The sequence below is a fragment of the Protopterus annectens genome, chromosome 2.part1, assembly GCF_019279795.1.
Source record: "Protopterus annectens isolate FY-2018-M chromosome 2.part1, PAN1.0, whole genome shotgun sequence".
Taxonomy (NCBI): Eukaryota; Metazoa; Chordata; order Ceratodontiformes; family Protopteridae; genus Protopterus; species Protopterus annectens.
In genome coordinates this window covers 725259002-725277109 of record NC_056729.1, presented here as the reverse complement: position 1 = coordinate 725277109, position 18108 = coordinate 725259002, and positions in this window count along the sequence as shown.

Below are 18108 nucleotides of genomic sequence, written 5' to 3'. Positions count from 1 at the left end.
AGAAGGGTATACATCAACATGCATCCATCTGAGTTGGGGGAGCAGCACCTGATGCATGCATGTATAGACACATCCTGACTCTCCTCATCTGTGAGGTAGACCAATATGTCATCATGGACCTTTTCTAAATGGAGACTAGTAATATCACAGCTGTGTGCAACAGATATGTGTGAGTTGTTAATGTTACACACATGTCTGTTACATCTCTTAGACATCCTCAAAGAGGTCAAGTGCATGCATGATGACAACACTATCATTCTGTGGAACTTGACCAGTCCATATACATTTGACACAAATCCACACTGAGGTATTCACTCAGCACTGTCAGACGTGACCATAAACACCTATATCACCAAGTGGGTAGAAAACTGGATCACATACATTGCATCTAAATATGTCCAAATGTGTGAAGTGACCTATGTCTTATATCAAGTAATCAGGTCCGTACATCATAGCTGCCTGCTATGCCCCTTTCTGTCCATTATTTAAGTCACAGATGTCAAGAATGACATACACATACTGCTTCCATACAGCTGTCTGGAGGATTACATATTATGGGCAATCATTACTCCAACTGTAATATTAGCATAATGCAGATAGTATCAACACACACACCAAAAAAGATTGCTGTCACAGCCATGGCAACATATGAGATGAAACAAAAACATGGGAGGATTTGTTATGTTATAAAAACAAATGCACAACCCAAGGATAATGCAGATATCACACTATCCACCAACATGTGGCCACTGTGGTGACTACTCCCTTGTATGTAACAGAACATCTGAGTATGTACAGGACATCCACAACAAAGGCCATAATACTTCCATAGTTCACAGCTTACATCACACCAATAACTGAGTACTATGCACCCTTCTTCATGTACCTCTCTGCACATCTTCCAGTGATGTGTAATTGAAGTGAACTACCTTTTCCACAGTGAGCTGTCACACATCTTATTGGCCATACCTAGGTATTATTTTTGTTGCCTAAACATTACTGACTGATGGTGCAGAAAACCCATCAAAGTGTTACACCAGATGCATGTGTGATACCTGTTGAGCTGATGCACACAGTACATACATACAGTAGCTGTTTGACAACATTGATGGCGTGGGTTACATTTGTGACAGTGTGGATTGTGCCATATGTATAGGCCATGCACACCATTCAACAAGTTTGTAGTGATCATAATGTCACATATTGGAATATCAGTGTCCCTCCTAACACCTCCAGCAGATGCTACATGTCAGGACAGTGTGCTTGATTACCCTCATAGATTGCTCACATATCATAATAGTTATACAAATATGTTCATGCATTAAAATCTATGATCACTCAAAATCACATATGTTATGTCAGAGACATGGGATTAATGGCGGTATTATTCTGATATTGTCCATGATTTTGCATGCTTCTTTTACTGTTGTCTATGAGCCTGTAACTGTGTCCCACTAGTTGGACACCTCAGCTGACATTACACTTATATTCAGGAAAATCAATTTGCACAGTTTCACAATATGCACCTCACCCCAGTTATTTATATATAACATCCCTGATAGATGTCCTCTCCATTATTCATGTCAGGATGCTTATCTCACAAAGACATCTCCATTGTTATGTCACCTTGTCTGATAGTCACATAATATACATTCTCACTGTGCAGTCCGTACTGTACCATGTTATGTGATTAGTGTTCCTGCTACAACTTTCTTCCATTTACATGCCCTCATCCTCTGTACATTATGATGTTTCACCTGTCCTGTTTCCCTGTGTTCATGCCTACAATTCATCTGTGTATCTCTATTTAATATACACACTTCCCCTGACTAATTATTTTAAATGGTAGTCCATGTAACCTTACAGATCATTTACACAACTTTTGTACAGAATGCCTGGAATGGGATTTCACAATACTCTTCACTGTATACACATCCTGTACTGTGTTTGGACCATATACATTATTATATGATAAACCCTAGTAATCACTGTGGTATTCCACTCAATACCACTAACCTAGTTTGCTCTACTGTAAACAAGTTTGCTATTCATGTTGTTTTATACAGCTTCCTGGCTGACAACAGTGTTGACAGCCACGAAATTGTGCTTCTTGACGTCTAAGCACTGTGCACAGCATGGATATGTAATCACCACTGCTGCTCACCTTGCAAACCTGTAAACACCATGTAGGCTTTGTGCGAAGCCTATAAAGAGTATATTGAATCCCACAGAATGTTTTGTAGAAACATCAGGAAGCTGCAGCTGAGTCTGCATTGAAGAGTGTGATAGCAAAACAAACCATAGTAAGCTTCCCAGAATTATATATATTTCATTGAAAAAAGGAAGAAACACATTTAGTTGAAGGTCTGGATTTCCCTTCCCACCTTCTCATTCCTTAAATTTTAGTGAGGTTTCTGATTATAGAGGCAGTGAAGAACCTCCATTTATCATAGGGAAACATAGTCTGATGTGTGTGTCTATAAACAGATAGACATATACACCAAACCATTCAGTAAAAACTGCAAGAAAAACTCATCTAGGCTAGAATTTTGACTGTGTGATTTCTTAAAATTACTGTAATGGAGGCCCATGGGATAAACCCACAGGCATTCAAAACATATCTAAGAATTTACCTTTCAACATCCTGGCTCTCTGGCTGTTCATCTCCAGGAGAAGTATAACATCTTTGCTTCTTCCTCTTCTTCTACTATACCTCTGATCTCCAATACTCTCTTATCAACTTTCACTCTGTCTTCACCCACCCTACCTTCGACCTATGCCTCTCTTAACTGTTTTACCACTCATTAAATTTATATCTCATTATTAAATCAACTTTTGCTTTCCACCCTTTTTAATAACTCAGGTACTCTGTATTGTGACATCTAGCCTACTGCATAATTATTTATCTATATCTGTATAGGCTATAATTAGTATAAGAAGGCTTACTACTTTATGCATAGTTACTGTCTTATCTATTTTGGCAATGTAAAATTTAATTGTATTCTGACTGATTTTGTTGATATAGTATAATTTAAAATATTTTGTTTGTACTGCATGAATTGGAGTTTTTCTAACTAGGCTTCCTGTAAAAATGGGCCTTTGTACCCATCTGGCTTCCCATTTAACACATATAAAATAATAATAATAATAATAATAATAATAATAATAATAATAATAACAACAACAATAATAATATTATGCAAATGGCCCCTTAAGGACATCAAGGGTTTCAGCTACATGACATCTGAATGTCCATTACTTTTTCCTTGTTAAGTCTTTATGGTTACATTCAGGCCAATAAAGGCAAACCCCACTAGCTGTGAGGATGCATGTTTCAACCTTTTCATTAATGAGGGCACTATAAAGGCTGAAATATGTCTTTAAGGGTTCATTTGCATATATTCCTTGGGTCTCCATTACAGTAGGTTTAAGGTATCACACAGTGAGAACGGTAGCTTGGCTGGGTTTCACACACACACACACACACACACACACACACACACACACACACACACACACACACGCACACACACACACACACACACACACACACACACACACACACACACGCACATTATATATACCTGGGCTGAGCCTGCTCCAGTACACAAAAATAAATAAACATGAACCTATGTTAGTTTGATAAAAAAGCAAACTTTCATAAGAACTCATTCCTACACTTTATTTTAATATGTCCCCTTCAGTCAGTACTCCCAAACCATCATTTGCTACCATGGTTGACAGCTGACTTGATTATGCCGAAGGTAGCATTACCGTATGCTTATCTTAGCTGCCTTCTTTTGCTTCTAGCTATACTGGGAGCATCAGCACACTGCATGTTGCACTGCTGCCACCGCTGTTACTATTCAGGAGGTGCTCCCTCAGCCCCCCTTAGCTTTGCCTGTACAGCTAGCTAGCCAAATATCAAAGCACTTGACAATATGCAGAGCCAGCAAACTTGATCCCTTTTCTGTCATCATCCTCCTAGAACTTGATATCCTAAGGCAGAGTAGTAACACCATAATGTTCACTGATAATTAATTCCTGCTTATCACAGAAAACATTGTCTATGAGAGCTACCAATCCGTATGGAGGTATCCCTTTCATGATGAACAAAAAACAGGGAAGATCACAGAGTCACACCCTCATCACATCTAGTACCACATTCTCAAACAGAACACACAAAAATGTCAAATGCTGAAGAAATTCATGCCAAAGCCTTCTAGAACTTATAAGAACAGACCTCAACAGAAGTTTCTCAGCTCACCTGCTCCACACACAGCTACATCAATAAGTCAGCAATAGCCAGTTTTCAACCAGTCAAGTATTAATAAATTACCTTATGACAAAAATGTTTTAGTGATTGGCCCCTCATTCCTTAGGCCCATAGATTTCCTAATCATGAGGCTGGGCAATGAATTTCAGGTGTCAGGTTGTCAAGTTTGATTATAACATGGCTTTGGACTATGAGAAAGTGCATGATCTGGGGCACAAAACCTTGAAGGACATGCAGAGAACATGTAGGAACTTTTTCTGCTTGTGTCAGATCCAGGTAAGAATCTGACCTTGAGTTTCAACCAAGAATGTTGCCAAAGTATTATAATGAGAAGATAATTAACTTAATAGCTGGTGTCATGCCAAGGGGTTACAGCATTTATTAGGGACAAGATAATTGGCAGTTCTACTTGTTTTGCAAAGGATAGCCTACATCTGTTATTCAAGGGTTTCCTTGTTGTCCCCATAGTGCCTTTTTATGCATAGACAGTCAAACTTAACAAATTCACCTAAATCTAAACTGGACCACATTAATGTGGTTCCATTAAATATCTGGAGTCTTTGTAACAAATTATCTGATCTTAATATGTGTCTGCATCTAGTACATAATTATGTATGTGTAGTTGTAGAGACTTGGTTTAAAAGAAAGCAGTCCCTCCATACCTGGGATCTGTGACTACAACGCCTGCAAGTTTGACACAAAAGGAGATGATGTCTCCATATTTGTCAGGATGCACAACCCATCTAGCTTGATGCCAAGAAACACCCAAACTGAGCTCCTAAAACATCAGTTTACCGTGAATAAGACAAGAATCCAGCTTACAGTAAGTGCAGAACCTTCTTCAGACCCCCGCAGGATCATGTGAGAATCTCAAAAGTTTTAGAAGAATTTCCTACAAGCAACAACTCCATAATCATAGGTAACTTCAATTACCACAGCATAGACCGGAGTACCTATATTAGTAATGTTTAGTCTGCCCAGAGCTTTTTAGATTTGATAAAAAACATTCCCTGGATCAAACAGTTAACCTTCTAGAGACCAAAATATTCTTGACCTGGTTTGCACAAATGTTAGCTTTACCTGCTCCATTTGCTTAGTCTGTCCTTAACAAATTAAATTACATTAAACAGTAAGTGTATGACATTTACTCTCAGTAACCTTGCTCCCTGTAACAGAGGATTCCATATTTAAGGTCTTCAAAAGTACGAACCATATGTAATTATATGATGCAATCTATAATTTTCCCCATCACATCACTCCTGATGACCCCCAACAAAGTGGCCATCTTCCCTATGAACTTTTATTTCTGCATAGGCAAATGCAAAGATTGAGTAGTCTTAACCAGACCCAAACACAACGGGAAATTTGAAAAGAAATTCCTTTGCAGATCAACTCATACAACAATTATAACAAAAAAAACCCACTTTAAACAGTACAGCCATGCTAGAACTCCTCAGAATGAGGAGGGCATTTAAAATAGCAACATGAAATTGATACACACTATAAGGATGAGTAAAGCAACCCTTGAATGAAGATGAGCATCTGAAGTGAAGTATACCTACACATCCTTCTTTAGATACATTAGAAAGCTAAGATATAACACTCCAGATTGCTCTCAGTTTTTCCTTAATGAAACTCCTCACCCAGCCTGACCCCACTCACATTGCAAGTATACTAGCAAATACGTTCACTGCAGTCTGTACCTTGAAACCCCTATTCAAATACCACTCATTCCAGAAGCCCAAACATACCCTTATTAACCCCTGGTTCCATGGTGTAATGGTTCGCACTCTGCACTCTGAATGGAGTGATCTGAGTCCAAATCTTATGGAGTGGAGCCTGCTGTGCTTTCTGTTTTGTGGGAGGTTGGCATAATGGTTAAGGTGTTTATCTTAAAGACACAAGGTGCAGGGTTTGATTCTTATGTGGGGTAACTGGCTAGGCTTAAAATGGCTGGTACTAGTCTATAAACCTATGAACCTTTTCATCCCTAAGAAGGATGTTCTTAAGGTGTTATCAAAGGTCCTGACAGCATACATGGGTGCTTATTAAGCAATGCCTAAGTTGATCTTGCCAAGGCTCACTTTAAATAGTTTAGTCTAAGTTTAGCTACAGCTTATTTTCTTCAGTACTGGTACTCTGATATGGTGATGCCCCTCCACAAGGGTGGCCCTTCCACTGACCCTGGAAATTATAGACCAAATAGACTTATGAGTCTGATCTGTAAACCTGTGGAGTGTATCATGATTGATTAATTATGATATCAAGAATCTCATTACACATGATCCAAGACAATTTTTCTTCATCAAGGGAAGGTCATGCCAGTTAAAACTTAACTTCTATGAGAGAGTAACACAAGCTATTGACAGTGGTCACACTGTTCATACTACTTATCTCAGTCTGGCCAAAGCATTCAATGGCATGCCTCTTGCTAGAATTGCAAGGAAATTATAAACAAACAGATTATATCTAGAGCTAGGGATGTTATTGTCTGCTTTTACTCAGCCCTCATTAGGCCAGTCACTAAATATAATGCCTCCTTTACCATGTATGACAAGACTTATGCAACAACTGGAACATCCACAGAGGTACCTTACTAAAAGGAAACATGGCTTAAGCATCATGACCTACATGGACAGACTCAAATCCTTGTCACCATACTTTGTATAATACAGACTGGTGACCTCTGTCTGACATGCATGGCATTCTCTGACCCAATACTGATGGATTACTGCACATCAGCATGTCCAGTTGCATCAGAAATAATCAATTTACACAGCTAATCATCTTCTGCAACATCAACAGAACAGTTTATTGGGACAGGTATAACTCATACAGGATACTGATTCTCTGGATCAGAATCCCGATCCACATTAAGCAAAGTTCATCCTTGCCCATATTCAAGTGCAACACGGATCTATGGATGGGAAATGGAAAATGTACCCCAGGTCTGCCTCCTGTAGTACTAATGGAAAGATACAGACAGAGGCAGCTTCTAAATGCTTTATCCCATGCATGGGTCCCTTCAAATTATATGTGATATGATCATATTAGGGTTAATATGCAGTTATCATCCATAGAATGAGCAAAGCCAATCTCTAACAAATTGGGATAGGTTAATATGAGCACAAAAAAGGGAAACTGTCTAGGTTTAAAATGGTCCTCAAGGGCAACTAGCTTAGTACTTAACTTATAAACCTAGGAACCTATAAGGAAACTAGCTGCCATAAACATAGGTCCTTATGTGGTACAATGGAGAGTCAAATGTCTAAATGACAGAATCAACATAGCTGATATGGCAAGTGACTCTTCAAAGACTGTGTCTATATTATCTTGTTGAAAGATGACAATATTGAACGGCATAAACATCGAAAATGCCGTACTTTGAAACTGTTCGTGTGGGGGGGCTGCACCCTACACCCCCGCTAATTATATATACCAACTCCGAGATCGCACTACAGTGAGGAAAGAGCACATTTTCTCATCCCCATTGTACTATGATCCTGCAACAACACTTCCGATGTACGGCATTTACGACATTATTGCCATTCGATATTTTCAACATGCGATAAGGTGAAGTAGACCCCAAAGACTGATAAGGAAACTAGTGAGGAATCCAGGGGTCTGAACTGTGTTCTCTCCTTTCCAGCATCGACTTCACTGATCTCAAAACTGATAAGTGGGACTTTGGTTAACTAAATTTCCAGATGACTGCAAACTGGGTGTAATTATTAACCCCCCTTAGATATCTGTACCCTTCAGAAAGAGTTTACCATAGTCAGTACTTGGTGTGCGGATAACAGACTTAAATTTAATGCTAAAATATAGTATAATTTATTTGGAAAAGAGTTGTTTCCCATAACATGCAGTTGACCTAACACTCCCATTCTAAAAAAAAGGTAGTTAGTGGACTATGTACTTGGGTTGATTGTCCCTTCACTTTTGATTATCATGTGTCAACTGTAGTCAGGAAATCCTTCTGCATAGCACAGCTAATATCCAAAGATATTTCATTTAGATTCAAAAATGATATAATTCCTCTATATTCAGGACTGGTATGGCCCACTATAATGTACAATGCCAATTTTTGGATATACCTCACTCAGCATATCCAAACATTCCAAAAGCCCCAAAGGTTTTTAAACAGAAATAATCTCTGATCTTAAGAATCTTAGTTACTAGGAAAGGCTAGAAGCTCTGTCCTTGTACTCTGTGTTTCATAGACTCCAGATGGGAGATCTGCTCCTTGTTACTGTACCATTAGAGATCCAGTGATCTTTGACTGGCTATATCTCAGTAAGTTAAACAGCACTGCCGATGCTAGCGCCAGAGATATGGACCTTCATCATCAGATAAACTGAATGTGATGAAGAGATAGATTTATTACTCCATACCTCCTTCTACTCTGGAATAAACTTCCTCTACAGATTAAGGAATGCAAATCAATGTCTTTCTTCAAAGTAAACTTAGACAACTTTATGTGCTCTCTCCAATTTACCCTTAGTCTAATGGGCCTCTCCCTCCTTAATAAAGGAGGTAAAGCCTGGTGGTATATATTGGCAATGCACACTTGATGATTAGACTACAATAACCTTGAAAACAAGAAAAAGAGCCTGCGCTATCTCAAACTGAAAACTTTATGCAAAGTAAACAGGCTCTTTCTACTACTCGTATGGGGGGCAAGCCTTTCACACTATCTCATTATTAAATGCACTAATTACAAGATTGTACAATGAGTGGAAAGAAGAAACTTCTGTATCTTAGTTGTTCTGTAATCTCACTCTCAGAGTAGGTTATATTTAATTAGCAGAGAGTTTGGGGATCTCCCAGCTGTCTGGCAGCTTCAGTGTTATATATAGTTTATCCATACTACTATCAGTCTTACTATAAACCCTGAGCACTTTGTCTTGTTAATAAATATAAAAAAGAGGAAAAATAACTGCCCGGTCTACTATTTATTCTGTTTTGCATACTTAGCTCAAGATTTAGGAGAGAAAACATTTTACTGGTTATATATTGCAAACCATATCCATAGGCAAGAGCTTCCAGTTTCTAAGTTTTTTTTGTATTATCTTTTGTTTAGTCTCTTCCCACATATCATGAGCTGCCATTGCCTAGACATAACTTGTTAAGTTTCATTCTGGTGGCTGCCAAAAAGGCAGCTACTACAAAATGGAAATCAAAATCTAAACAAACTATATTTGAAGTAGTGAATATTATAACAGAGATAAAAGGACAGGAAGTGGCATCTTTAAAAAATGGTAGGAGCAAATTACATACGGAAAAATGGAAAATGTGAGAACAATACATGAAGAAAAATGTCTTAGAGGAGAAATGCTGTTTAAAAGAAGGCAAAAAGTGAATAATCTATATAATGTTATTTAGATTATATGATATATAAGTATATATGCGATATATAATGTTTGTAAATGTGAACTTGTCAATATGATTTGATTTATATAAATGTAAGTTTGCCTATGTCACAAGTGATAATTCAATAAAGGAGTTTAAAAATATTTAGGAGAGAAGAAGTTTGGTATAAATATGGCAGCAGTAAATGTGCTTGTATAGTACAATACAACTGAATAAAAGGTTGAATGGAATTTCTTTTCTGTGGACATTGTTCCCACTGGCCTGCCCAATATGCACATTAATGATCTGCACAAATGACAAAATATTTTTACCAGTGCAACAGTTCCCTGTAAATACACACATCAAAAGATAAGCTAATGATATTCACTTTTTCTAATGTCAGGCTTTGGTAATGAGAGTATATGGGTAAAATCTGTATCTAGTGTCTTTTGCAAATACATCTAAGTAACTATTTTATGCAGGACTTGCATTTGAAGTTAAACATGATAAGATAAATGTTAAAGAAAATTAGAATGTCTAAGGCATTGTCAGCTCATCTACTTTCTGTTTTAGACTAGTCAGATTTCTCAGTATTTGGCACAAAAGAAATAAAGTAATGGCTACGTGTCATAGATTAGAATGCAAAGTAACATCATTAGTAACTTAAAAAAGCATTATGTAGGGCTACTTCTGTATGAGCAATTCCCACAAGTGCTGACATGCAGAATATAGCTTGAATTATTATCCAGTTATAATTTCATCACATGCAAGAAATAAAAACATTAAAGATTACTGATTCCTTATATAGTAAGAAAATATACATGCAAAAAAAGTTGTGAATAAAGCAACATAACTACTTATACTACTGAGCAATCCCACAGTTCTAAAATGAAAGTATTTAGTTTACATTTTTATTACAGAAAGGCCAAATTCTATCAGAGAGCTTTGCATAAAACCTGTCTTCGGATTCATGTTAGCCCTCAAAGGCAATCACTTACAACCTATTTTTTTTTCTGTGCTGTCCTCCCACACTAAAGTGGATGAAACGCAAATGCCAAATGCCATTTCACAATGAATACATTTAAATGTCAAATTCTGGAAATATAAGTCTGATTCATCAACTTCATTAATTAGTTCCCTAGCTAAAATCAGGCCATTATTAAATACTTGATGCTGAATTTTCTGTGCTGGTTTTCCTGCCTGCATTTGCCATCTATTTACAGCGTGTACAAAAAGAATCAAGCCATGCATCTGTCTGCATCATTGCACATATGTCTGTTGCATATCTATGCCATACCTGCATCTCTATGTCATATGTGCATCTCTATGCCATACGTGTATCTCTATGCCATATGTGCATCTCTATGCCATACCTGCATCTCTATGTCATATGTGCATCTCTATGCCATACATGCATCTCTATGCCATATGGGCATCTCTATGCCATACCTGCATCTCTATGTCATATGTGCATCTCTATGCCATACGTGCATCTCTATGCCATATGTGCATCTTTATGCCATACTTGCATCTCTATGTCATATGTGCATCTCTATGCCATACGTGCATCTCTATGCCATACCTGCATCTCTATGCCATACGTGCATCTCTATGCCATACATGCATCTCTATGCCATATGTGCATCTCTATGCCATACCTGCATCTCTATGTCATATGTGCATCTCTATGCCATACATGCATCTCAATGTCATATGTGCATCTCTATGCCATACGTGCATCTCTATGTCATATGTGCATCTCTATGCCATATGTGCATCTCTATGCCATACCTGCATCTCTATGTCATATGTGCATCTCTATGCCATACATGCATCTCTATGTCATATGTGCATCTCTATGCCATACGTGCATCTCTATGCCATACATGCATCTCTATGTCATATGTGCATCTCTATGCCATGCATGCATCTCTATGTCATATGTACATCTCTATGCCATATGTGCATCTCTATGCCATACGTGCATCTCTATGTCATGTGCATTTTTAAATATCTATATATCTTTCTCACAATCTATTTTTGCAAATGGGGCAGGCATCCAGCAGCAGTGATGCCAGACAATCATATAATGTATCAAATAAGGTAAGACATTCCTATAAAATAAGTTAAATAATGAGAGCCTAGATTCTCTTCCAAGTATCAAGTGCAGCCTAGTTTACAACAGAAAAGGGACAGAATAAATTGAAGAATATAAAAGAACCATAATCCACTAAATGAAAAGAAAACCTCATCAGCTATTGCAGTTTTACTTGTTCTATATTAAAATGTGTTCAATAATAAAGTACCTAGCAAATAAATCATTGCAGATCTACACAAGATGTTTATAGTAGGGATAGTATTACAAATGTGCTGTAAACATCTACATCTCTTTCACTACAGACATACACACACACACACACACACACACACACACATATATATATATATATATATATATATATATATATATATATATATATATATATATATACATACACAGTACATTATATATATATATATATATATATACATGCATATATGTATATACAGATCCACTTCTTTAACTCAAAATACTGAAATCTCGAATTTCAGTATTTTGGGCCGAGAATGTCAAACCCTCAAAAATCACAAAACACCACAATCACGAACACTCACAACATCGAACCTAACAAAACACAGATAAATACATAACCCTCCTGCCAAAACAACACAAATGACTCAAAAACAAAACTGATAATACTACCATTTGTTTCTGCAGGGGGCAAGCCCCCCTGAACCCCCCCACCTCCTGCTACTTATATATACCAACTCTGAGGTCACACTAACCCGAACAAAAAAGAACACTCACCTTCCCTGACTTACCCTACACTCCCACTACAAGACAGTCATATGTAAACTCACTATTGACACACACAAACACACACTGCATGTGTACAAAAATCATCACATTCAGCACTCACACACATACACTCTCACCCACCAACCCCAACCTACTTCTACAACTCCCCACAACAACAAAATATTAACACATTAATACTAAACCCTTACAATTTAAACACCTACCTGAATCTCCATACAAACAAGAACATCGCCCATCATACCACACAACCCTTAAAGTGACAGCACATAATAAATAAAGCACCAGTGTAAATCCAACAAAGATTCGATAAACCAAGATTCAAAATAGTGCAGTTTGAAAAAATGTATATATATATAGTACATATACATGCATATGTGTGTATATACATATATACATACATACATATATATATACTTTTAGCTCCAGTGAACTCACGCGGTATACACAGACCCTTACTACCTCGTGGTCTGGTTTGGCCCTGCTCCGCTCGCCCTCGCTGTGCTCAGGATTGCTCCACACCCCACCCTGCCCCCAAATCTCACCTGCCCCCAGTGGTGCTAAATATATAATGCTACAGCCATACCCCCTATTTCTTCAACCAATCAGTTATATCCAAGTCATCAATAGGCTCTCCAGTACTTAACCTTTCTATCCTATCTTAAAAAGTTTAAACTGGGAAAAGTCAACCTCAATAATCCCAATGTTACTTGCAATGAAACCACTTAATATACCACCACTGTACTCTCTGCTACCCTTTCTGCTTGTCCCATATCTTCTTACTGCCTATGAATATAATACATACCCAGGTTTCCACTACCCAAAAGGCCAAACCTCCACTTTTATAGCTCCACACAAGCTTGAACACTTAATACATCCCCTCCCATCTAACTCCTTACTTACTAGATGTCAGCATCCCATTAGAAAAAGATACGCCGACCATAAAACCAAAAGATACCAAACTCTATGGGAGCTCACAATCAGATTACAATGCAACTTGACAATTGATGGAGATATCCATCCAAATCCTGGCCCATCCTCATCCACTGGCTCTAGGTCCTTTACTAACTGTCCCACTACTACAGAAATCTCAGACAAATCCCCAAACTCACTCTTGATCAATCACCTAAATATTAGAAGTGTAAACAATAAGATTCAACACCTACATGCCCTCTTAGATGTTCTTTCCCCAGACATACTATGTCTTACTGAAGCTTGGCTAAAACCTTTGTCTTCAGATAAAGAAGTTATACCACCAGGCTATAGCATTCTAAGGATTGATCGAACAAAAAGAAAGGGGGGTGGGGTAGCTGTTCTGTACAAATCCATGCTTGAAGTGTCCAATAATGCCCTGCAAACATCCCTGTTTGGCAATGCTGAAATTCTTATCACTAAGCTCCACATTAATAAGAACAAATGTATAACTCTTGTCTGTGTATATATTCCCCCAGGCAATAACATAAATACCCTTGAAGATATCCTACATTGGTTATCCAGCAATTACCCCCAAGAAACCATTGTACTTGGGGACTTCAACATAGACTGGAACATGTGTTCCTCAGAACCCCCACTCACCACATAAATTTTTATGGATTTTCACAGGTCATATCCTCCCCCACTAGGTTCTGTAAACCCAACAATAAAGCAAGTATTCTGGATTGGATTCTTGTTAACACCCATCCCCTCAAATACAAGAGTGGGACCCTGCCTGATGATGTAAGTGATCACCGCTTCACCTATTTAATCGGGCAACACTGTGATATCCACAACCAGTCCATTTTTAAAACAATAAGAAACAATAAGAATTTCAACTGCAAGCATTTCCAAAATGAACTGAAATCTTGCAGTTGGTCAGTTCTGAAACAATTACCACTTGAAGAAGCAGTAAAGTACTTTATTACCAAATTCCTGTTCATCCTTGACACCCATGCACCAGCATGGACTATTAGAACCAAAACAAAAGTTGCTCCTTGGCTCTTGAAAGAAACCAGACATAAAATGTTACTTAGAAATAGGGCTTGGGCCACTTCAAGGACCACAAAAAAACTCATAGATCAACTTAGATACAAACAGCTAAGAAATGAAACAAAAAAATTTACCACATTAGACAAGAAAAACTATTACTGACATCAACAAGAAAAACACCAAAACAAGCCACAACATTTTGGGTAGGTATAAACAAACTCGTTTGTCCAGGACAGTCTTCCACTCCTACCCCCTTGGATTCTAACCAAAACCCGCCAGCAGAAATTGCCAATACCTTTAACAGCTTCTTTACAACAGCCATCCAGAAACTAGCTAACCAATTATCCCTTGAATGCCCATATTCTCTGGCCACTGCACCCTGCTCCCAACTCCCTTTTAACTTCAAGCTAGTTTGCACATATTTGATCTGAAAATTACTTAAAAAACTAAAGCCTACCACCCTGTCGGCTGATCTCCTCACTGCAGAATATCTACAAAAAGCTGCAGATGCCATAGCATACCCCATTACTATCCTGATCAACAGAACTATAACTGAAGCATCCATTCCCTCCGTATGGAAGATACCCCATGTCATCCCACTCCATAAAGGGTGAAGTTCTACTGAACTTTCAAACTATAGATCCATAGCTATTCTGTCATCCTTGGCTAAAATTATGGAAAAATGCATCCACAATCAATTCCTGAGCTATCTTATCCATAATAATCTTCTAGCCAACACCCAACATGGCTTTAGACCATACCATAGTACAACCTCAGCCCTCCTCTCCTTCTCTAACGTCATTAATCAACACTGAAACAATAATAAACTTTTCTCTGCTATCTTTCTCGATCTTTCAAAAGCCTTTGATATGGAAAACCACCTAATACTCAGAAACACTTTGAAATCCATCTCCCTAGAGGACCAGGCCATCCAATGGTTTCAATCATATCTCAGTGGTAGACAACAGGCTGTCCTGTGTCAGAGCAAACTATCCACCCTTTTACCCATCACCCTCAGAGTACCCCAAGGCTCCATACTAGGTCTGTTATTATTTTCCATTTTCATCAATGATTTGTATAAGGTCATCCCAAATGCAGCATGCATTCAATATGTGGATGACTCCACTTTAGTATGCTCCGACACATCACCTACAGAGTTGCAGATTCTATCCTGAAATACTTTTAACACAGTTAACCATTGTCTCATGTTAAATCCTAATAAAACCAAACTGCTGCTTTTCTCCCCCACTCATAGGTCTGCCCCTATAACCTTTACATTAAAATTCAGCAATGGCACCATTATTTCCCCAGATTCCTCAACCAAAATGTTAGGAGTTATAATAGATAATAACCTTAAGTTTGAGCTGCATATCAATAAAACTATTAAAACAGTTAATAAAAAACTTGGCTCACTATATAGGATCAAGCCCTTCCTAACACCATTAGCCAGAACTGTAAATGCTCATACACATCTACTCTCCACCCTCCTCTATGCTTCCTCTCTATTTACAAACCTCAGCAAAACTGACCTTAATAAACTTTCTAGCAGCTACAATCACATTGCTAGATTTGCTACCGATGCAGCCTACAGAACTCATCACTGTCATAACCTAAATATACTAGGATGGCTTGAGCTGCCTAACCTACTTCAGGTTAACCAACTATTTGGCTTTTGCACTTTTGGCTCTCGGGTATTTCAAAATATTTAAAGTTTTAAAGTTTTAAGAAGTTTAATTTGTTGTTTTGAAAGGTTTAACAATTATTCTATTTAATGATAATTGATTAATAAGTGTATCTAGTGTTTTTAAAAGGCAGATTAATTGATGCTTCTAGTTTTTGTCTAAGGAAGGTAAAGCAAAGTCCTTGCCGAAAGCGCTCACAATAATAAACGGTTCTTCAAGTTTATCTGCCGGCTCTTATAGTGTTCTTTCGCCTGGTTTTAAATAGTTTTCGTCTTTTGTAGTCAAAGAGTAGTGGATTTGTTTTTGGATGGCGAACGGAACCGGAGCAGCTTCACCAAACTTGTTTTCGCAAGAAGCGATCTCTAGTGAGAGTCAAGATAATGCTATTGGAAATCTTACTGCCCTTGTGCAAGCTCTTCTAGGGCGGGTGGATTCTTTAACTCAAAAGGTTGAAGCTTCCGGCTTCAACAGGATACACGAACCTAATGTTCTAGCAAGCAGAGCTGGGGAAACGAGCAGCAGCCGTTCCAGTAATTCTAGACCCGGAAAAGTCACTGGCACTAGTCCAAATCACGCTGGACCCAGGGAAGCTAGAACTAGTCCTGGCAACATCGTACGAACTGGTAATAACAATTCTATGAATAATTCTAATTCGATAGTTGCCAACAATACAGAAGGGAATGCTAATTTAGTGGTCCCGCATTTTGATAATGGTGCGTTTAGCCAGGAAGAGTTGATACCTTCTATGGCATCTTTTCTTAATAATAAAAACTTTTTTGGCATAATGAATGACAACAATGCACAAACTGACAGCAATAATGAGCAAGCTGGTAACACTTAATCCAACAGTATTAATGAATTCGACCTCAAGCTATATAAATGTAGAAAGTTGTAGCTTGAGGTCACATATCTGGAAGAGTGCATATAGAAAAAAATTATACCAAAAGAACTGCGCCAATGGCGCTATCCAGCGGGTTTGGTAGAGAACTCTACATTTCACCGTGAGTTGATTGAATTGTTCTATCGGCAGGGGTTTGAATTTTTAAAGTCTCTTATTAACTTTTACAATACTGACATTAGTAACTTAAAATCTGAATTGGAGAGCCTCGAACATGTCATTAAAACTCATAAAGACTTTCCTAGATACAAATATGAATATTGTAGGTTTTTTTCAAGCATCGAGGCAACAATGGGCAAATTGCTTGTTACTAAAAGAGAAAAATAGCTTGAGATCTGAACGGCTATTCTAACAACAGGGCTTACCCTAAACCCCCGCTCATTGTATCTACTGCCTCAATGGACAATATAGTGACTTATAATAACAACAATAATGATAATGGGAGAGGGGCAATTCAGGTCCCTTCTCACAGCACCCCTTCTAATGAAAATGAAGACGTTCAACCTTTAAGGCGAAGTGAGAGGCTGATTAACAGTAATAATAATAACAACAATAGAGAAAACAATTCTAATAGTAATAATAATCAAAATAGGCATTTTAACAACAACGCTAACAGGAATGATGGACCGAATCAACAGGGTTTTCGTTTAAACTCCAACGCTCAGCAAACCAATCGACAAACCAACTGGAATCAACCTCAAACAAGAAACAAAAGGAGGCAGAGAAGGAGATAGCCCTTAACACCAATTTTGGTTCTGTACCCCGTATACATATAAGTTCGGGGGGTGACTTCAAGATTTATAACTATACCATTTTAGATGTCCCCTAGGAGATGGTTGACTTTTTATCCAAAGGTTTAACTTTCGTTCCAGGTAAACATATGGACTTAGTTAAGACTGTGATTGACTTGAAGCTTTTTGTTCGTAAGTTAAACCTCAACCTGCTCTTGGGTGAGAGTTCTAGTATGGTAAATTCCATTAGAGTCTCGAGTTTGTTTAATCCTCCTTTACATCCAAGTTTGTATGTCTTCGAGAAAATGTGCGAAATGGACATTAGGGCCATCAACAACAAGAAGAAC